Below are 22514 nucleotides of genomic sequence, written 5' to 3' on the forward strand. Positions count from 1 at the left end.
AGCTGCACTGACACTTCCATGTGCAAATGCAATAAATTCAGCTAATAAAACAACTAGTTCCTCAGATTGCAATACCAATACGTACACTGCCTGGCATTGTAATATATTTTTTAATCATCTAACTAAATGGCGTAGCCTGGTGCTAGCTGGGACAGGGACCTTCTCTCTGTACTACGCCAACACAGTTGGGGCTGGGCTGTGACTGGGGCTCTTAGGTACTGCAGTAATACAAATAAATAATAATAAATGTTGGAGACAAGGGTGTAGGGAAAGGGGTGGTCTTTTCAGCTGCGTGTCCTACAGCAAAATAGTTTCCTCCTTTAGGATTTCTAAACAGGGTTACCAGGGCTTACTGATCAAGTAACAAGGCTCCGTGAATTTCCGTTCAAGTGTCAATGAAAGAGTTCTTCAACCCTCAGTACAGTCAGATGTTTCTTTCCATCTGAGAATGTGTTTTACATCTGACAGGTTTCCACAGGGCAGGCTTGGATAAGTCAGTGATCCACTGGATCCATTGTTAGTGGCACTGGCTATATTCAAGCAGGTTTCCTGATGGTTTTTGCCATGCTAAATATAGTTTTGTGGCTGATCTACTCTGTCACTTTTATTTTGAATAAGCTCAGACTGGATAGTGGCTTACAATTTCCATACTCGAAAATCTTTGTTATTTTTATTTATGTATTTGTTTGACACTAGTTTATTCTTATCCTCCAGCTGGGCATAGCGTGGCCATCTACCAGATTTACAGCTGCCCCTAAATCAATCAGAAAGTTCATACTTGTGCCTGTCACACTGTTAGTTTAGGCAGTAACATGCTCATATTACTGCTATCTGGTTTCCCTCCCAATCTTACCCATTTCTTTGCTGCATCCACCTGCTGCCTTGTCATTAATGTAAACTCTTTAGAGCAGGCGCTGTCTTTCTACTATTTGTTTGTACTGCATCTTGTATGATGGGCCCCCAATCCCTGACTGCAGCCCATGGGCATTGTGGGAATACAAATAATAAATTCCAGCCTGACGGTTTGTATATGTAAACGTTTCCTCCTCTTTTCATCTGTGAGTCAGTCTCTATGTGGTGACCCTTTTTGAAACTGCATTTTCTGTTGCAATGTACCTTGTATGAATGTCTGATTGGAAGGTTTGTGCTCTGTCACCTGGCTCCTTGCCTCAACATACTGATCTTCATGAACTTTCTTTCCAGAAGGGCCACAGTGCCTGACTGTATTTACAGCAAGTCTTTTCTGACTTCAGACTAGTGGGTTGTGGACTATGTTGCTTTAACCAACTGTGCTGATTTTTACCTGGTTACTGCACATTTAAGATCTGGGACAGAGTGATCCAGAGGTGAAAAGCTTGTCAGTTAGATGTTAGTTTCAACTGGAGTGGAGACTGAACAAGGACTCCTTACTTGATCCATTTGTGGGTATGTTACATTACAGGAGCCTGATTCTTCACTGCCTTGCACCTTGTATGGTCATGCAGACCTGGGCAAACTGAGTGCAAAACATTAGGATTCTGATTTTTATCCAGTTGAAACCATTGTTGTCTACTGGAGGCATGACTAACTTATAGGAAATCAGGAACCATGACATGCATGACTTGTCTTTTTGCTGGTTAGGAGTGCTTTGTTGCACATTTAGCAGTTCAGAGACCCCTTCAAATGTCTTGGGCACGTAGATCAGACTTTTCCAGCCTCCAAGAGTTGTAGGAAAGGCCGTAGAAAGAGAAGCGTCCATGAGGGTGCTGGCAATTTTATCATAGTCCTTTTATTAGAGCCCAGTAGATAGCAGTTTTTTATTTGATGGGAGCTGCACAGTGGTTGCCTTATAATCAGCATTTTTTGTTTTGTTTATATGGAAATACAAAATGCTTCTCTATAGCAGGGTTATGGGCTTAGGTTTATTTCTTCTACAGGTAAGTGGGGGAAAAACACCTTGTTCTTTCTGTCGTCTTAATTGAGTCAGTTATTTATATTGAGTTCAGTGTGAGTCATTCAGATACTGTGGTGATGTGAGCAACATAAATAGCTAGAGAACTAGAAAGCTAATTCAGGATCACCATGAGCCCATAGAGTCAAACGTTACCTACTAGTTAGTGTTGCTTTTTTACTTCATTGTAGCAATGCCATTTGCTATGAATTTCTGTGGTTTCATGTAATAATGACTAGCCCCTATATAGCGCTTTTCATCAGTAGATCACAAAGCATTTTATAGCAGTCAGTATTAGTCCCCATTTACAGATGAAGAAACTGAGGCACTTAGCACTGGAGTGACTTGCTCAAGCTCACCCTGGGAAGGGAATGGGATGGGGAGGGGACAGAAAAGAGCTAAGGGAAAGGGATGGGATGGGATGGAGTGAGTGGGGGAGGAAGAATAGAGCCCAGGGCATGGAATGGAACAGAATTGTACTATTTCACTAGTGTATTGATCTCATAGAAACTGATTGTGCCTCTTTTATTAATTTAAATTTTATTTTCTTTGATGTTTACCTGATATAAGATCATCTTCAGTTGTTTTAAGGTCATTGTGATTTATCCCTGTATTGTACTGTTTCAGTAAGCACACACTACTATAAGACAGTTATATTGAAGTTTGTATTGTTTTCATAGGAGTAGATATGATCACTTCTAGCCAGTCTAGTGTCTCGAGGGGAACAGCCTGTAAGGTGCTTATGACAGGTCTGGGTGGTTGAGACAAAGGACTGGCACCCAGAAATAACCTGCATTCAACCAGGAACTGAACCTCTGCTCCCTGGGGCTGAAACTCACCCTAGACAAAGGGCTGGCAGGGCATGAGGGCTAGGTACCACCTTGGGGCTGAAGTGAGTCATGGGTCTTGGGCACACCCCTGACCTTTACTGCAGGTCAGACATTTGCTCTCCTTGTATCTCAGGTGGGTGGATCTGGATCTTGCAGTCGCCCTGTTACTAGGGGGAAACTTGGTACATGTCGGCCTCTTCACTTTTAGGGGTCTGCTGGCCAGCTCGAAGCCAGCCTACCCCTGCACCCCCTGGCTGTGTGGGCTCCACTATCCAGGTCAATGTTCCCTCTAATTTTTGACAGGCTCTGTGTGTAAAATATTTCTTCTGTGCAAATTTCTGTGTGTGGGGTTTAGGATCTGTGTGCATGCGCACAGCTTAGAGGGAACAGTGCTCCAGCCTCATGCTCCAACCCCACCACATGCTGGCCCATTAGCTGGGCCTCTGCCATCCCACCCCATTGGCTGGGGCTCTGCTCTGCCAGGGAGGGGGCAAAGCCCAGCCCGGCCAGGCTCTCTTCTCCACCCCCAGTCCCCCTCATGCTGGGCCCCCAGGGCTGTACTGGGGGGGTCCATCTGCCCCTGCAGCTAGTGCCCTGCCCCCCTCCCCACCATGGCCCCGCCCCCAGGCTCTGATTCCCTCGCTCCCCCCCCCAAGCCATCCCGGGCCCTAGGGCCCCGCTCCCTCCCGCGCAGGTAGGGGGCCGCAGGAGGACCAGCCCGGGCCCTCTCTATGGTGCGCTCCCGGAGACGGGCCCCTTCCGACCGCCCTTCCCTTCCCTTCCCCGTGTCCTCGCCTCTCTCTGGTCGGAGGGGGCGCGGTCACGTGGCGGCCAGGCGGCGCAGGCGCGGCGCGGGCCGGAAGGAGGCAGGGAGCCTGGCTGGCCGCGGCGGCTCAATGAAGCGGGGGTCGCGGGAGGTGAGGGTCGGACGGAGCGGCCCAGGGGGAGGCGGAGCGGCCAGGCCGGGTGAGTACCCCACGCCTCTGGGCAGGGCCTGGCCCCGGCGGCTCGGCCACGGCTCCCCCCCCGCCCAGCCGTCCGGCGGCCCCCCCCCGTCACCTCCTCCCCCAGCTCGCCCCCCCCCCCAAGCCGCGGGGAAGGCGCCAGGGCTGGGCCCGGAGCAGGGAAGGGAGCGAGGCGGGGGCCGGGGGTTCCGTGCCCGGCACTGCCCCTGGCTCGCCCTGTGACCTTGGGCAAGTCACAGACCCCCCCCCCCGCCCCCAGGCCCGGCCGGGGTCCCCTCCGGGCAGGGGGAAGGAGGCGGGGCCCGTGTCCCTGGGATGCGGCAGGGCAAAGTTACTGCGCTGGTGTTTCCTTCGGGTCCTGAGCTGCCAGCGGCGGGGGGAGGAGCGGGTTCTGCCTCTCGAGCCCGGCGGGGGGGGGGGTTACTGCCTCTCGAGCCCGGCGGGGGGGGGGGGGGGTTACTGCCTCTCGAGCCCGGCTGGGGAGGGGGGTTACTGCCTCTCGAGCCCGGCTGGGGAGGGGGGTTACTGCCTCTCGAGCCCGGCGGGGGGGGGGTGTTACTGCCTCTCGAGCCCGGCGGGGGGGGGGGGGGGTGTTACTGCCTCTCGAGCCCGGCGGGGGGGGGGGGGTGTTACTGCCTCTCGAGCCCGGCGGGGGGGGGGGGGGGGTGTTACTGCCTCTCGAGCCCGGCGGGGGGGGGGGGGGTGTTACTGCCTCTCGAGCCCGGCGGGGGGGGGGGGGGGGTTACTGCCTCTCGAGCCCGGCGGGGGGGGGGGGGGGTTACTGCCTCTCGAGCCCGGCTTTGGGAGGGGCTCCCTAGTTGTGTAGCGCGTCTGTAATTGACGTGATGCCCCTCAGCAGGGACAGGACCTGCTCGTTCGCCTCAAAGCCCGGACTTCCAGCTTGGAAGGAGCCCGCGAGAGACGCTGCTCCGGCTACAATAGCCCAGGCGAATTTGCTTCAGTGCCTCTGATCTGGTAGCAGCTGTCGAGCGTGTGCATGTTGGCCGCCCCTGACCCTGCTGGCGGCACGAACCGAGCTAAGAGCCCCTCTGGCCATGGGCCGTTTTGCCCAGCCTCGCCTCGGCTAGGCCGTGCTGCGTGTTTACCTTCTGAACAACTAGAGCAGCACGCCGGGGCCTGGCCGGGAACAGCTCACAGAAGTACACGAAGTTCGCCTCCCCTTCTCGCCTCGTTTCCTGTTGTGGAAGGCTTCTGGCTGAGTAGGAAGCTTGAGGGTTAAAGGAACCTCTATTTTGAAAAACAAAACCTGGCTGCTCCTTGAGGTTCTCATTTAAAGGGGGGCATGGGTTCAGATGCTAGCTCCATGAGTGAGAGAGCAGTTGTGGAAGTGAAGTGCCAAGTTGTATGAGACACAAGCAGCTCTGCCACATGGTAATAGATGATACAATGGTGAAAATGATTGTGTTTGGCCTGCGCTAGCTTTTCTGCAGTTGCTACCGTTGGAGCTACACCTCTAGCAGACAAATGACTGTGCAAGGTCAAGGTTTCAAAAGAGAGTCACGTTCCCAAGGTAACTTTTGAAGTCAGACCCTTCTTTAGTTAGAACCTAAAGCAGTGAAAATTGGAACTAGACTTGTAACTGGTTTCCAGCAGGAATGAGGGAGAAAATTTTTCAGACATGTATCTACAATATGGTATATTTAATCTGGTATATTATAACAATGCCATTTTTAGAGTGTAAGCTTTTCAGGTTCATACCTCTAGTGCTGGTACAGCACTGAAGACACTGTTGGTGTTCCTGGAAAGTAGTAATATAGGTTTGCAAGCTTTGCTACTGTGAGCCATCTTTCTTAGGAGTTCTGCAGCAGATTTTGCAAAAATGCTAATGACAGTTGGGCACTTACCTGTCATTTGTGCCTTTTGAAAACCTCCACCTTAATGACTGCATCCGATGAAGTGAGCTGTAGCTCACGAAAGCTTATGCTCAAATAAATTGGTTAGTCTCTAAGGTGCCACTAGTACTCCTTCTCTTCACTTGTATCCAGTAAATGTCTGAAAAGTGGCATGTGCTTCAATCTTGTTTTTTAATCTTAAAATAGCTCTACCTACGGTACAAAAAAGTAAACAGTCCATTTTTCTCTTCAGCTTTTTGTCAAAACTGGTTGAAATTTCAACTTTTTAAACAAAGTTTTGTGTCTTACTCCTCAATCTGATACCTTTTGGTGTTCTTTACATAAAATAAGAAGTATGCTCCATCCACACTCACATTCTTTACTAGAGGTAAGAGTGAAATACTACAGGGCTATGACTTAATTTATTGGTGTCTTTCACCAGCACTCTTTTAAGTAGGTGGTGGTCATGTTTCTGAATGTTTCAGCTCTGATCTAAATAGCTGCAATAGCTTGATAGCTGAAAAAAGCTGCTGATCTTCTTCATGCCAAAATGAAGCAATTTGCATCTGTTTTCATGTCTGTCTTCACTCTTTCCCCCATCCTAGAGTCTTGGTTCTTTTTTAAGTGTCCTCTGTTCTGTGGTTCCTACCCTTCCTCAGACACTGCAGTGTGTAGAAGCTTGACAGTCATAGCTAAGGCCCTGCCAAATTCACGGCCATGAAAAACACATCATGGACCGTGAAAGCTGATCTCCCCCCATGAAATCTGGTTTTGTGTGCTTTACCCTATACAATACAGATTTCACAGGAGAAACCAGAGTTTCTCAAATTGGGGGTCCTGCCCCAAAAGGGAATTGTGGGGGGAGGGGTCACAAGGTTATTTTAAGGGGGTATTTACACCCTTACTTCTGTGCTGCCTTCAGAGCTGGCTGGCTGGAGAGTGGCGGCTGTTGACCAGGCACCCAGCTCTGCAGGCAGCAGCGCAGAAGTAAGGGTGGCAATACCATCCCAGGCCATCCTTACTTCTGCGCTGCTGCTGGCGGTGGCTCTGCCTTCAGAGCTGGGCTCCCAGCCCGCAGCCACCGCTCTCCAGCTGCCCAGCTCTGAGGGCAGCGCTGCCGCCTGCAGCAACACGGAAGTAAGGGTAGCAATGCCGCAATCCCCCCAGAACTCCTTTTTGGGTCAGAACCCCTACAATTACAACACGCTGAAATTTCAGATTTAAATAACTGAAATCATGAAATTTACTATTTTTAAAAATTCTGTGACTGTGAAAATGACTAAAATGGACTGTGAATTTGGTAGGGTCCTAATCATAGCTCTCTGGGAGAAGATGGGCCTCGTTGGCTAGAGAGATCAACAAGATATATCTTACGCCTCTGCCGAGAAGGCTCTTGTGCCTGAATGTACTCTTCCTTTTGTCCCCTGGAATCTTCAGTAGCTGTGTGGGAACAGAATGGATATCCACTGCTCCACTGACTCAAATCTTTAGCTGCTGAAACAGTTGTATAGTGCCATGTTGGGAGTGGAGGGGTACTAGCTGCAGGGTAGGATCCTTATTCTGTGGCAGTAGCAAAACTGCAGGGCCAACTTTAAAGATGTTACCCCTGCAATACTAATCAATGTAAAAATTCCATCTGTCGTACTGTTGCTATGAAAAATCCTACTTAACTTCAGTGGGCTTTTCCATATTACATAATCATCTTAATGGGTTTTATTTGCTGGGTGTCTGCATAATGAGTAAGGATATGATTTGGTCATGGAGGTCATGGATTCTGTGACTTTAACAGATCTCCGTGACTTCTTTTGCTCTGGCTTTAGCCCTGCACATGCCAGGGTTCAGGCTGTCAGCCCCACGCATGGAGGGGTTCAGGCTTCCGTGATTTATTGTTTATTGTCTGCGTCCTGTCTGTGACTTTTACTAAAAATACCTGTGACAAAACCTTAGCCTTGATAATGAAACTAGATATTGACAAGCAGTTCTTCTCTACAGGAGGTTACAAACACTTGGCAAAAGATTCAGACTCATTTTCAGTGGAAGAACTGTAATGGCTTGGTTCAGTCCATACTGTGTAGTGATGCTGCCCTCCACGGTTGATGCAAAGCATTATTTAAAGTCTTTTTTGTGAGTGGTATATGATTTTTGGCCAAGCTGATCACTGTTATACAGCTAAATAAATGAGTGCAAGTGGGTGCTTTAAAAGTGTGGGGGGTGTGAGGAAAGGTGGGATGTATATCGCTTACAACAGGGCAGTATTACTCCTTATTTATTTATTGTAGCACCTTGGTGGTCATCCATGACTAGGGCTCCTTTGTGCTAGGTGCTTTACAAACACAGAACAAAGAGCCTGTGGCTTGCTTTTCATCTTAGACTTACATTTCAGAAATGCTTTTGGTGCTATAAATTCCACAGCAGGCAGATGCTGTGTCTTGTTTGGAAATGGGGTGAGTGTTAGTACGGTTATCTGACAGACATGGCCAATAGTTGCGTGTTTAGCACTGTCTTGTAATTGGACACATACTGTACATTCTAATAGTCTCTAAGTGGCAAAAGTAGATGACTCGTATTAGGGTTAAAATAACTGATATTGAAGGGTGAGTTGGAGAAACAACTGAAAGGTGACAGGAAGTGTTGCAAAGTGGCCAGTAGCTGATTAATAAGAATAAAAACAAACAGCAAAGCAGTGAGGAAATGAGGCCCTATTGCTGTTTTCAGAGTCTGGAAGAAACTCCCATTCATTAGTTTGAAATGTGCATCTAGAAAAATACTCTGACATTTTGAGTAGCTTTCAGTGTAATAGTGCAGGCTAACTCCTATACACTAATGGGTTTCAGTGTGCAGATAAATCTCTGTATTAAGTATTTTTGCATAACTTTCCTGAAACTTTGTATTGCGCCTTGGTATATGGGAACTTTGTATCAAATCCTTATATAGAAACTTTGTATTGAACCTTGGTATAATGTTATAGCCCCTAAGGATAGAATAAGAAGAAAAAATCTTTTTGCTAGGAGTAGAATAAGATCTCCCCCCTTTGTAATCAATTGCCCTGTTGAATGAATGAGGTGTGAATGAGCAAGGCTTGGAAGGCAACCACCTCCAGACAGCTGCGACCCACCGCAAGAACAATAAAACTTGTCAAGTGGGCTCACTAAAGAAGAGCAGACATGTTGATGGCCTTGGGGGTTAGAAGCAAGCACCTTCTTTTGAAAACACCCTCTTTGAACAGCATTGGGACAACACCCAGAAGGAAGCAGCACAAAGGACCAGTGGACACAGATACAGATTTTGAATCTGGTATAGATTTGCATGAGAGGGAAGCTGCTGTAAATGTGAGGTGTCTTGCAGAGGACCCCGGGTCTCATCTTTCCAATATGGGAGCATCCATTCGAATCGGCAGAATCCCGGCTCCACCCCTTCCCCATCTAACTCACTTGGCTAGTGAAGTTAAGGGGAGCAACTAGTTGGTAACAACAACAAGACAGAGTGTGTGTATGTGAGAGCATGAGTGTAATATCTGTCATACGTATATGATACAGTGTTAATGGATACATGTATTACCAATAAATGTAGTGCTTGCCTTATTGCCCCTGAAAAGATCCTGTGCAGTATTTTAAGTACAACAAGTGCTTGCAGTAGGCTTCATTCTTTTCAGGGGACTTAGAACTGTGCTAATGTTTCTCCAGTCAGAAACGTGTTGCATGTGGACTCCATCTGGAAACCTTTAAGTTTTGGCTTAAATGATATAAGTCAGAAAAGTGGACTTGTGTTCTGAAATCATGTTAGATTTTCTTTTCCAGGCAACTAACAAAGATGGGGCTTCACTGAACTAATGACCTTTTGAGTGTGGGGGTGGGTGGGTTATATATTCTGAAGTTGCTACACATAACTTAAATTACTGTAAATGGGAGTTATACAGACTGTGATAGATCCCTTGCTATTTACAGTAAGTACATGGGCAGTAGAAGCCATGGAATTTGCAACTTATTTGGGAAGCTATCTATTAGCCCATGTGATCAAGCTTTAGCTATGTGTGGACATGATGGTTCTTATAGGCTTTAGTGCAGACATAATTCATTGGGTAAACTGTCTCCTCATGACAAGCGTCTGTCTGTAACACCAATTTGAAAAACTAAATCAACTGAGAACTACAGTAAAATGTTAAGCATCTGTCTGAAACTGATGAGCAAAGAAATGTACAGTTAATATGTTCAGATCATCCATAGCTTGCCATGTTTCCTGAAGTATTGCAGCATAGAGAATATGGAATGCTTTACGCTGATCTGAGTCACAGATGTGGAGCTGAAATTACCTTGTTTTCAGTTGGAACTCTTGCATTGCTCTTACAGAATTCTGGCTTCCATGCTGATTTATCTTGCAATATCTTAAGTGTGGAATTTTCAGACTGATCACTGGTCCCGGTCCAATATCAGTTTTCAGAACCAGTACACCTTTCTAGCTAGTGATCAGCCCAAGTTTCTAACCCATTCCAATTATGAAAGATTCAGTGTTTGCGCTGAACGTTAACTATTTTTAAAGGACAGTTAATATTTGTACTTGTCAAGGTTCCCTCTCCTAGGCGGTTTTCTATGCTGTTGAGACTCTAACAAGTCTTGTTTCCGCATACAAGAGGCGTTATAAATGCCCATTTAAATGGAGAAAGTATTGAATTTAGGGAATAAGTAACAAATTACACTGAGGCAAATTACTATGTCTGTTTCTGTCTCCTGCCAAGATAACTAGCTTCAGACAGCTGGCATACTGGGTCAGTCTTCTGTGAAGAGGCACTTGAAGGTGGTTGTGAGAATGAGAGGTGGTTAATGGGGAGTGGCGAAGCTAGTACTGCAAGGGTTCAGCTCGGTTATTATTCTCTTTGAGTTCTCTAATGGCACTGCTCAGCCAGGGGAAACGTAAATCGAGCATGGGTTCTGGCCTCTGTCTTCATGGAAATCTGACATTTCATTGTCCATGATGCTTGTCAGTCATGTTAAATCTGTTTTTAAGGTTTGTCATTGTCATTATTTATAACTCAAAATGTAACAAAGTTGATGAACCAAAGGTGTAGCCAGCTGCTTGGGCTCTGAAGATTATTGTGATGTATGATACTTCAAGTTGATTTCTGAAGACAGGCACTGTATTTCTCATTCACACCAACTTTTCACCTCTGTAGGTTGGCTGAGCAACTGTCAAAACAAGTTTTTGGTGAATTAACATTTGTTTTGATAAGCTTTTAACTAAGGTCTGTAGAAGTCTGACTTGCTGTTTCTGTGCACTGTAATTCAGAAATATATCCACCTACTATAGATGCCATTCATTTTTTGAATTACATGTGGTAAGAAACTTTACAGCAAAGTGACTGCCAGTAAATCTCGTCTGTTTTAGTAGCACCTGCTATTCGAGGACCTGAAAGTGCTTTATAAACACTAACAACTTCTCAGTACTAGGAGGTGGCCAGTATTGTTCCCATTTCTCAGTCAGAGGCAAGTGAGACGCAGGTTGTGACTTCCCAAAGGCATCGAAAAGCCATTGCAGAGCTGCAAATGGAACTTACCCACTAGGTAACATTCCTAAGAAGAGCCGATTCACTTTTGGTTTTGATGTGAGAAAATAACAGCTCTCCAGTGCTTCTTGCAGGTCACTTTTGCTTAATAAGGTACATAAAGACTAACACCGAACCAGGATTTGAAAACATGCATTTATCCAGGCTCTAGTACAAAACTTTCCCTAATGGAGAAGTGGGTTAAGATGGCTACCTGAGTGAAACTGACAGACTCTAATGTTCACAACTGCATGCAGCAGAACAGGGAAGCTGACCAGAGAGTTGTCAACCTCAGTCTGCTGTTGTTTCAGAGGACTTCTGTAATATTTTTTAGGGAGATGAGGCAGCTGCAGCAGTGTAACTGAAAGGGAGAAAAATAAATATTCCTTTCCCTTTTTTCCCCTACACAGAGAACTTGCAGCTGCATATGATTTTTTATTCTGCCGCTGCTTGTAGGGTTTTCAGCAGCAGATGAGGGAAACTGGCAAGATTCATAGGTTTTTAGCTCTGCTACAGAACGTGGTTAAAGTCCCATCTACAGCAAACATTGGAATTGTATTGCAGTGGATCAGGCTAACCTGTGTAGTAACTGGTATCCCTTTGGAACAGTTGTAGTATAAGTAGGCTTGTAATTATTAGAATATAGTCTTAATTTTAATACCACATCAACAGAGCACTCAACAGGTTTTGTTTTTTATTTGTGGCTCTGCTCACTGGTCCATACAGTCTATACAATTAATAGGCTGTTTGATGAAGTACAATTTTATAAATTCCCTTGCAGGATTTTTGGACTTTTCTAGATGAAAACATACTGCATTTGGCATTTCAGATGTGTGAGAGACTGAGAGGTGTGGGGTTCAAAAACAAAGGCAAAAGGGAAATAATTTTTCCAAACCAAGTTTGCACAGGCTGCAGCCAAACCTTCTTAGCTTCATCCCTAGTGACCCTTATGTTTGGAGAGCATTTATTTTTGATTAGATGAAACTGATGGATTCTAACTGGTGGTCTAAATGTCACCTGTAGAACTGAAACATAGATGTGCAGTGCCTGCCTTCAAAGCATTTTAGCTGGTCAGCAGAGAATTTATTTTGTTTGTATGGGCTTTTTAATTAGTGGTAGAGTACATAAAGTAGAGAGACCTCAGAAAAGCGTAATGTAAAATACAGAACGCTTCTGAGACTGGCCACTGGCTAGTTATCCTTGTTTCAGTTCTGAGTAAGGATGTTAAATCCTATGTCTTTCATATATGAATACATATGCTTTCAGGTATCTTGACACATACTAATTAAAAAACAATCAGATAAAAAAAGTCAAACCCTAAACTGGCCATTCTCATGTGACAGGGCTGAAGCTGGTTCAGGGGCTGCCGGAATCCTGCCTGCCAGCCGTGCTCTGCTTATGAGAACATGCAATCATGGCTTCTCCTGAGCAGAGATGAGTTGAAGGCAGAGAATAGAAGGACCATTTCACAATAAAACAAAACATACTTGCCAAAAAGAGGCCTCACAGTCTGTTCTTGTGAATATCTAATAATTGGGAATCGTTAGCCCTTGAATGAACACTAATACATTCAGATTTCTATTCCAACAAGATTACCTCTGACCAACTTTTTAGGTACAGCACATTGTTTGTGTGCACTTCTCCAAATTATGGAGAAGTAGTTCTGCATCCATGCTAGTAGAAGAGTTTATGAATGCACTATGGTAGATACTACGGTAGCTAACAACTCTTGCAACAATTAACTAACTACAACTTTGGTTTGCATGTTTTAGAAAAGAGTACTGTATGGGTATTTGACATGCTTCTGGGTAACCATAGTAGCAAGCAACTGATTTTTAAAGGGACACTGCCAACTTAAATCATATGTTGTTAATCACACAGTAGAGGTTAGTTTGCATTTCTTAAGTTATTAAATCATTTAAAATCCTGTTTACGTACCTACACTCCTTTTCTGTTGGCTGTAAGAAATGCAAGACATAATAAAAATCAGTTGTTGTTTTCACTCAGAGGTCCTTAATACTGGAATGTTTGGGTCTCAAATGCTTCAGGGGAACATCTGCTTGTTCTAAAAGCAGCTTTCACTGAACCCTCTTAAAAAAAAAAAAAAAAAAAAAAAGCCCTCTGTACAAATTGACCCCTGAAACTCTCCTTTCTCCCCAAGATAAGCAGGCTAACTGCTGCAATAAAAGATATTGTTACTGTTCCACCCAGTCGTGCCTTCTACCTCATTTCAAACTGTCCCTGTTCGTGAAGAGTGGGGTATGCTCACCGACTCCAGCTCTTTTGAAAGTGAAACTGTTTGTGGTAACTCCAGTCAGAACACAACATGTACTCCCCTTCTCTGTTTGTCCTTAGTGACGCTCCCTGGTTAGTGCATTATGGATGGATCCACGTCTAAATCAGATCTTCCTGAGTGCTGCTCAGTGTTCTCTCTCCTGGGTTCTTCAGTCCACTGGGTTCATTCTCTGCTCAGCTGCTCTACATTTGGAGTACCATGAGAAGCCCTTATGCTCACTGTGTTACAACTAGTTTCCCTGTCTCCCTTGTCTCCAATGCTCTCTGCTGCTGTCAACTTAAAGCGGCTCTGAGATTTTGGCCTGCACCTGTTGGTTTTGGGCTGATCTCTCCCTTGCAGCTTCCATGAGCTGCTTCTTTTAGCCCTGATTCTTGACAGCAGTTTGCCAGCTGCCTGCATCACTTCATGCTCTTCCTCCCAGCTGCAGCATGTTGGGGTTAGTCCAGCCAGCAGTCCTATCTCTCTCGCTCCCCCTTAAGAGCCTAGGCTAGAAGCTGGAGAAGCAGCCTTAAGGGCTCTTGAAGATGTGCATCCAAGGTGTTAAACAGCAGTTTAAAAATCACATTTATGGCTGGATTTTTATATCTATTCTTGTTACAAGTAACACTGAAGATTCCTGAAACTGTCAAGACAAATAAGAGGAAAGACTCTGCACTATTTTTACTTTATGTATTTTAGTACTTTATATACTAGTAGTCTCATTGTGTCCCTTCTGCAGGCAGCCAGTCAGTTTCTCCTGCTCCGTGTGTGCCTTTTGCACAATGAGGAAAAGAGAAACGTATTAAAAGTAAGAAAGCAAAGTCAAATAATAGGTTGTCAGCGGCACTGACAGGCAGGTGCAGCACCCGAAGCCTCTTCAAGTTTCAAAGAATAGTTTTAAAGTAACTTCAAGTTAATTGTGTTCCTCTGAATCAGGAAGAGAGGCTGTCTGCCTATCTTCATTTCAGTAGAAGTCACAGCTAATCTACAAGAGTGAAAACTAGAAGAAAAACGGATGGCTGTTGTAATGGAGTGTGTTGAACAGCAGATCACATGGTTTTACATGGCATTCCTTTGGTCCCCACCCTCAGGACAAAATAGCTTCTTAAAACAACTGTTTGTTTGAAAGATGAGTTGTGAGCTGTTTCGGAAGCCATTTGTAGCACCGTGTGTGTGTGTGTGTGTGTGTGTGTGTGTGTTACTCCAAAATTCCAGTACAGTTGTATTTCTAATAACTGAACCATCCCTGTAGTGAACTGCCAGCATGACTTTTGATTATCCCAACATATTTGCTGTGGTCCAAAGGGTTTGAATGGTTGAGATTCTGTTGCTCTATCTCAGGCAAGGAAGTTGCAAGTTAAAATTCTCTTCTGGAGTGTACAGGGCAGTGATTCTCAGTCTCTTTACCATTGTGAGCCGCATATGCAGTTCTCTGTGGTGGTTTTTTTTGTTTGGTTTTTTTTTTTTTTTTTTTGGTGGGCTGCATCCACACTATATATATACATACACATACGCTCCCTGTATGGCCCTGAGGATCTCACATGTGTTGCAGCTGTGTGCCGGTTGGGCCACGGCTTGAGAACTGCTGTTACAGATTAATGTTCTGTACAGTATCTTAATGCTGATTTATCCCTTCACTTGTAAAGCTTCGGGGTTCTTCATTTCACTCTCAGACAAAAACAAGGCCTCAAATTGCAGTAACCATTCCTCTAGTCAGTCTTCTTTCAGGGCTCACTTTGGCATTATCGGCTGAGTGACCAAGGTTCCCTCATCCTTGGAGCTGAGCATACTGCTTTTCCAACATAGCACTCTCCTCTTCAGCTGGCCAGAGTAACGAGACAATACAGAACCTCACCACAAGGGCATTAGTCTGATTTGACTCAGATTGTTTGGAAAGCCTTTGTTTGAGGATAGATCCATCAGTGATTACTAGCCAGAATGGTCAGGGACGCAACTCCATGTTCCAGGTGTCCCTAACAGCTAGAACCGGATGATGGGATTGATCCCTTTATAATTGCCCTCTTCTGTTCGTGCCCTCTGAAATAGCTAGCACTGGCCACTGTCAGATGATAGGATACTGGGCTAGCTGGACCACTGGTCTGACCCAGTTTGGCCCGTCTTATGAAACTTCTAGTACTTGAATTTGACAAGTGGTAACAGAGGAAGTAACTTTAAAGGCACAGTCAACTTTGAAATCTAGATGGTTTCAAAATGAGTTAAAAGTAGTATTAGATACACCTGCCTCTGAGTCCTCCTGCCAATATTTGTGATGTGATAATTACTTTCCAACTTTTTAAAGTCTCTCTTCTTCCCACCCCCACCCCCACCCCCACCCCATCCCGGTTGATATGTGGAAAACCCCACACAAATAGCAAAAACTGTCCCTCCAGAAAAATTGGCTATTCATAGTGCTCTCTGAGGAACATTGTTTACTTTTTTGCTAATCTTTAAACTATAGTGGTCATAGATGTTACTAGTAACAAAAGTGAATGGAGAGAACACCCTGGAGAAATATGATTAAATGATGGTGGTCATAAAAGAGGCATTGTTTTATTGGTAAAAAGGGTATAAACTATGATAGCACTGTCTATTATTATTATTATTATTATTTTAAGTGCAGTAAGCTATGCTGCAGTTGGAAACAAAGTGGCCTCGCCAGCAAAAGTCTTTGTCCACACATTCATAACTTCTAGAGCCGTGGTTTTCAACCAGGGGTACGTAGAGGTCTTCCATGGGGTACGTCAACTCAGCTAGATATTTTCCTAGTTTTACAACAGGCTACATAAAAAGCACTAGCGAAGTCAGTACAAACTAAAATTTCATACAATGGCTTGTTTATACAGCTCTATAAACTATACACTGAAAAGTAAGTACAAGATTTATATTCCAATTGATTTATTTTATAATTTTATGGTAAAAATGAGAAAGTGAGCAATTTTTCAGTAATAGTGTGCTGAGACACTTTTTTGTATTTTTATGTCTGATTTTGTAAGCAAGTAGTTTTTTAAGTGAGGTGAAACTTGGGGTTACACAAGACAAATCAGACTCCTGAAAGGGGTACAGTAGTCTGGAAAGGTTGAGAGGCACAGTTCTAGAGCAGTGGTCTCCAAACTTTTTTGATCGCGCACCCCCAGGGAAAAAAAGGTGGAAGGGCTGCGGCCGGCGTGCCGGCGGCGCTTCTCCTGCCACACTCCCAGGGGTCGTCTTGTGCACCCCACTTTGGAGACCACTGTTCTAGAGGACAGGACAATGTTTACTCGACTGGAGCCAGTGTTCTCATCGTATTTCCCCCCCAGTGCGTCTGCTGTCCTTTGACCTTGGCACAAGTGTATTCCAACAGAACCAGTGTTGCAGGTATAAATTGTAAACTTTGGCTTTACTCTTTTGAAAGGTGTAATCCAGCAGTTCCAGATGAGCAGCAGATATTGTCAGACTCTTTGCCTATGAAGCTATCATTTAACCTGGAGAGCTTTCATTAACCTCTACCTAGCTCTGTTCAGCAATTGTGTTCTGGTCGGTGCTGCTCTATGTAATGAAATCTGCAAAGAAATTTCAATCTAAAACATACAACATTAAGCCAGGCTAGTTTAGCGCGTCATGTTTTGTTTTGTTTGATTAAAGGCTGCTGTTCTGTTTTTTATGGTGTGAATCTTGCCTTTTGTGTGTTAGTCAAAATTTTAAGCATTATTTAAGTAGCTTCTTTTTGTTTTAACAGTTTGAAATCAGCCAAAAATTCAACTAGCTTTACAAGAGAAAACAAGTTAGCTGCCTGCAGGGAAAAGGTGGGATCTGACACTTTTCTGTTGATATAAGGGAGCTATATTGTTGGGTAGCTTGGGCTCAAATTGTTGTGTGGGGAGCTTGGTGTCTCTTCAACACACTTAGGAGTTCAGCATTCCCTATCTTCCCAACCCAAACACTGCAGCTTTGTGCTAAAGCCAGAACATGAAAAGGACTAAAACAGATCTGTCCAAGCAACATTAAGCTCCAAACTGCATAAATACAGAACATTAAATGACACTTTTAAAGACAACTGTTATAAAAAAATAACTAAGCAGAGTTCCCCTCTAAATTCTTGTGCCATCTGAACTTATCCATCCCAACACAAACAAGGGGAGGCTGAGAAGTACTTGGGGAGGGCACTTTGCGTTCTGTTCCTTGCACGCAGAATTTCTTTGGGTGGTTGTTCTTGGAATTTCCTTTTAAGTTGAATTAAAAAAAAAAAAAAAAAAGTCACCACTGCACATTCCTGGTATTTTTCATAAGGGTTTTTGATAGTCCTCGGAAGTTCCAGTACATCAATGATCTCAACATATTCAGTACACTAGAGTAGCTTCTTCAGCTCTTAGCTGCAATTGGGACAGCAGGAAGCTTTGCAGATCATGATGTCCTTAGGCATGGGCCATGACTGGAAAGTACACCTATGAGTCTAGAAGTAAGTAGAGGGATACTGCCAACTTGAAGTCTAGTAGGTATAAAAAATTAAAAGTAGTTTTAGGTACTACACCTGTTTAAGTGCCCTACCAGTCTTTGTGGTTTTACAATCACACTGTTCTATTAATTTTTCTCCCTTATTGCAGTGTGAAAGACCCACACACAGAGTAGTGGATGCTGATTATACATTGCTGTCAAATAGGCAGAGTAAAGAAGCAGAAATAGAGAGAAATAACTCTTTAATCTCATCTTGGTTAAGTAAGAAGGGTAGGGGAGCTTCAATGTGATTCCATTTTTTTGTTTATGTTTATGGTGTTCCTTTAATATACTGTAAGCTGCTCACAGAGGCTACAAAATCGTGGTATAAACTGTGCATCATCCTCCCAAAGATTGTTAGCCTAAAGGGAGTGAAATATAAATCCCAGTTCAATCTTCTCCTGTGTTGGTGGAAGTACAGGGACAGAATAGCTTGTCTGCCATATTTCTGTGTATTTCTTCTCCATTTTTTGGATAGGTTTAATCCTTTTGTTAGTATCCTTTGAATGGACTGTATTGGAATTGTGGTGGTGATTAGTCTGGTTATAAGTAGGTTTATACTTCCCTTGTAACTAAAGTCCTGCAAATGAGGATGTAGTGTAACTTTTTTTTTTCATCTTTTTTGCTCATTTTCTTTACTGTTCATGCAGTGAAAGACCATGTTCATTCAGTGTAAAACTGTAGGGTTCTTTGATCTTTGTTGCCTATCGAATTGTTTCCAGCCTGGCACTACAAACTCATATCAATTTCTTTTTCATGCCACTTGGTGGAACTTGTCCATGCTTGTAGGTTCTTGAAACAGACCCTTATTAGGATATTAATGAATGTCTTGTTCTGGGTGAAAGTCTGTTTTTACCTTTTTTAGAGTGATTCACCTTTGGCTTTTTGATCACTGCCCTTCAGGAAAAGAAAAGTGGTAAACGGAAAGAGTTGGCACTCCACTGAGTCTGGCCTTTACTCATGAAGTTGTTTCGATGGTACATGGCAGTCAAATTCAGACTGCCATGTACCATTTTTTTGTTTCAAAGCTCCTTCATTTTCTGGGTGTATGTGCACATGTCATTCTACTGTAGGGGAGGGCAGGTTTGTCTCCTTTAAATTTGCTTGAGATACGATCTGTCTATGTATCTGCTTGCCATTACTCCTCAGGATGTTAAAAACTTGTCCACTCTAAGTGGTTTTTTTTTTTTCTTGTGAAGTATTTGGAAGAGTTTTCCCTCTGGGTGAAACAGCTGGTTATGGAGAATAAAATCCTGGTTTCTTAATTTTTTGCCTTGAGCAGTAATTTTCTGATGTGGACACCAATGTTTTAGTTCCCAGCATGATGAGTCATGTTGCAGAGGAGGGAACAAGACTAGCTAAATTGTTATGGACCAATTTGGATGGGGTTTGGGAGGAGAAGTTCTCTGAAAGTTCTTCTGCACTAAAGCATATTGCCAATACTGTTGCAACCCCTAGCATACCTATAAAACACCACACATGCACACATAGGCGCTTGCAGTCATTTGCCCTTCCTCTGAGCAAAACTCATTACTGTGACATGCATTACTCAGTGCAGTGTCACTGGGGGCTTTTTTGCAGTGATCGTGTAGATAGCAAATGCTAATGGGGCAATGACAACGGTGCAATTAGTCCTCCTTATGCAGTCCCAAAATTCTCCTGCCTACCTTTTGGTGAGAGTTTTGACAGCTTGAGCATGGGCTGTCACCTGACAAGCCACTTTCCTGTTAGCTGCATGCAGGCTCTGAAAGCAGCCAAGGTTGGGTAATTGCAACAATCCACGGGCCCTGCATTGCTAGCAGGGAATACTGTGCAGGGCCTTCTTACACTATGTGCCTCTCTAGCTAGAATAGTTGCACTACATTGTTGCAACTTGCTTTAATCAGTTGCATTGGTGCAAGGTGAAATGAAGCAACTTGTAATGTAATGCTGACAATAGCTCATCTTAATTAATTAGCCTCTTACAGTTTGTGTGGCAACTTCCACCTTCTGTGTATGTATATATATATCTTCTTACTATATGTTCCATTCTATGCATCCGATGAAGTGGGCTGTAGCCCACGAAAGCTTATGCTCTAATAAATGTGTTAGTCTCTGAGGTGCCACAAGTACTCTTGTTCTTTTTGTAATGTAGACAAGACCTTAAACACAAGAATATTTATACTAAATATTGACAACTGGCAGCCTAGGGGCTGGTTAATTTTAGGTCCTGTCTACAGAAATGACACAATGCTGTCTTTGTTAAAAAGATAATCGTCACAGTAAGGGCTATTTTCCTCCCCCAGTAGTGCCAGCAGTTAATGTCAGAGTCCTCCTCGGTAGGTTATTAATTATGCCCAGTGTGCAACATTAACTCTTGCGTGTTGCAAAGAGAACTATTAACTTTCTTTATTTGATATTGGGCTCAATTACTTAAACTGGGGTGTTCTGCCTGGTGTAGTGGGTCTGGGTGTGGTTGACTGTGCCAGTAAGGAAAAACTGCTCTATTTTCCTAGAGCATTGACTCTCACTGCTGGTGCTGTAAATTTGTATTGAGCAACATCCTTGCTCTACTGATCTGAAAACACTTCTTTCAACACTCAATCATGCTCATTTGTCTACAGTCATGGGCTTTGCAGCTGTGTATTTGCACACTGCCCTGTAGCTAAGGCTTGTTTTCCTAGCTGGGAGTTAGCAGAGTCTCTAGTGCTGAGATTCAATATGTGCTTTAGACTTTGTGAAGTTCATTCTTCGTTTTGCCTCTGTATTTCTTATGCAGGTGATAAAGGTGACTAGTTGTTTGGATATACTTTAACTCTTTTCTTCCTCTTTCTGTAGCTGCTGCCGTTACTGCAGTTTGTCTACAGTAGTAAAGTAGAATCCTAGGGACTGAAATGTACCACTTTTCAAATGACTGGCAGATAGGGTCTTTGTATAGCAAGTTCTCAGCTGTGTTCCTTCTGCCCTGCGTAAGAATGCATACTTCATGTCTGTAATATAGATCACTTTTCCATCCTCACAGTGGGCAATTAACTCTTACATCAAAAAGGAACCCTTTTTACCTACAGGACAACTTTGGGCTCCGAGCTCATATTAAAATATACGTATTTGAAGTTGGGAGTTTGGGGAACTGGGAGTGGGAAGGACAGGAGTTGTTAGGTGGTGTGATAACCCCGCTATTGTCTAGTATGTAAAATACAAACTTGCAGTGTGCCATCTTCTGTTCATTCTGGTGATGGGGTTTTGAGGTGTGGGGGGAGCATCTGTTTGTACTGGTGCATGATGGGAGTAGACACATAGCACATGTGACTTTCAAAGCATCTAGAGACCTGGAGTGTCTTGGGTGGTTCCTGTGCAGAAGAGCTGTTCTAATTTATACTCTTACAGGCCCTCTCTGTCAGGAGTTAACTTCTGTGTCAACTTAATTAAATGTGTCTAAACGTCATAAACTTCTCCTATGACAAGTTTGAACTCCTCAAAGCAAGATGTTTCAGACTTGTGGTTTTTTTAAAAAAAAAAAAAAAAAAAAGCACCAGCCCACCACCACCTCCTTGCCCCACTGAGTATAATCACATAACTTAGACTCTAAGGCAGTGGTTCTCAGCTAGGGTACATGTACCCCTTGAGGTACACAGAGGTCTTCCAGGGGGTACACCAACTCATCTAGATATTTGCCTAGTTTTACAACAGGCTACATAAAAAGCACTAGCAAAGTCAGTACTAACTAAAATTTCCTACAGACAATGACTTGTTTATACAGCACTATATGCTGAAATGTAAATACAATACTTATATTACAATTGATTTATTCTATAAATGACAAAAATGACAGTGAACAATTTTTCAGTACTAGTGTGCTGTGACACTTTTTTTTTTGTATTTTTATGTCTGATTTTGTAAGCAAGGAATTAAGTGAGGTGAAACTTTTGGGTATGCAAGACAAATCAGACTCCTGAAAGGGGTACAGTAGTCTGGAAAGGTTGAGTGCCATTGCTCTCAGGTAATTTGGTTTGCTTCCCTGCCACCTTGTCTTCGACATTTCCTCTCCCTCCCGCAACTGAAATAGCCATGGACTATCACAAAAAGCAAGATGGAAATCTCTTTGTCATGGTGTTGCAGCGTCGTTGGTCCCAGGATATTAGAGAGACTGTATGGGTGAGGCAATCTTGTATTGAACCAACTTCTGTTGAGCTAACCAGATCTCTTCTTTAGTTGATTCAGTAAAAATTACCACCTTATCCATCTTGTTTCTCTAAGATGAAAATCTATTATTTATGCTGGAATGGCTTCTGGAATCTTCCTTTGAGTTCATAGTCCAGATTCTCTTTTGTGCTGGAATAGTCAGTTGGGTGCCATCTTGCACATTTCTCACATTCAGATGTAAGAAACTTCATCAGGGTGAGAAACTAATCCAAGCCAAAATCCTCTGCCTTATAAAGGAAGCTAATCTCTTGTGGAGAGTAAAGCATGATCTGAGGGCATTTGCCAGGTGTTAAGAACAAAGTCTGTGAAAGACAGCTAGTTCCCGGGATTCCTTCACTTGCCTGTTTGCAGTGTTGGTGTGGGTGTGCCATGGACGGGGGAATAATACGTATTTGCATTCTGTATGTTCACTGCCAGGGAAAGTGTAGTGCACAGTACCGTGATACATACCTGAAAGCTCCAACTAGATGAAT

At 43.9% G+C, this 22514-nt stretch overlaps 1 protein-coding gene across 6 annotated transcripts in view; it reads left to right on the top strand.

Moving 5' to 3' along the window:
• The first annotated feature begins 3595 nt into the window (after window positions 1-3595).
• Window positions 3596-22514, top strand: part of RNF216 (ring finger protein 216) — a 125245-nt gene continuing 106326 nt past the window's right edge. For 4 of the 6 annotated variants that reach the window (XR_006284396.1, XM_037909963.2, XM_043524159.1 and 1 more), the window contains exon 1: window positions 3596-3726. The gene's annotated coding sequence lies outside the window, so the exon portion shown is untranslated. Of the gene's footprint in view, window positions 3727-4581; window positions 5257-16778; window positions 16903-22514 lie in introns of those variants that run through there. The other 2 variants (XM_037909965.2, XM_043524158.1) reach the window with 2 other exon arrangements.

Source organism: Chelonia mydas, chromosome 10 (assembly GCF_015237465.2).
Source record: "Chelonia mydas isolate rCheMyd1 chromosome 10, rCheMyd1.pri.v2, whole genome shotgun sequence".
Taxonomy (NCBI): domain Eukaryota; kingdom Metazoa; phylum Chordata; order Testudines; family Cheloniidae; genus Chelonia; species Chelonia mydas.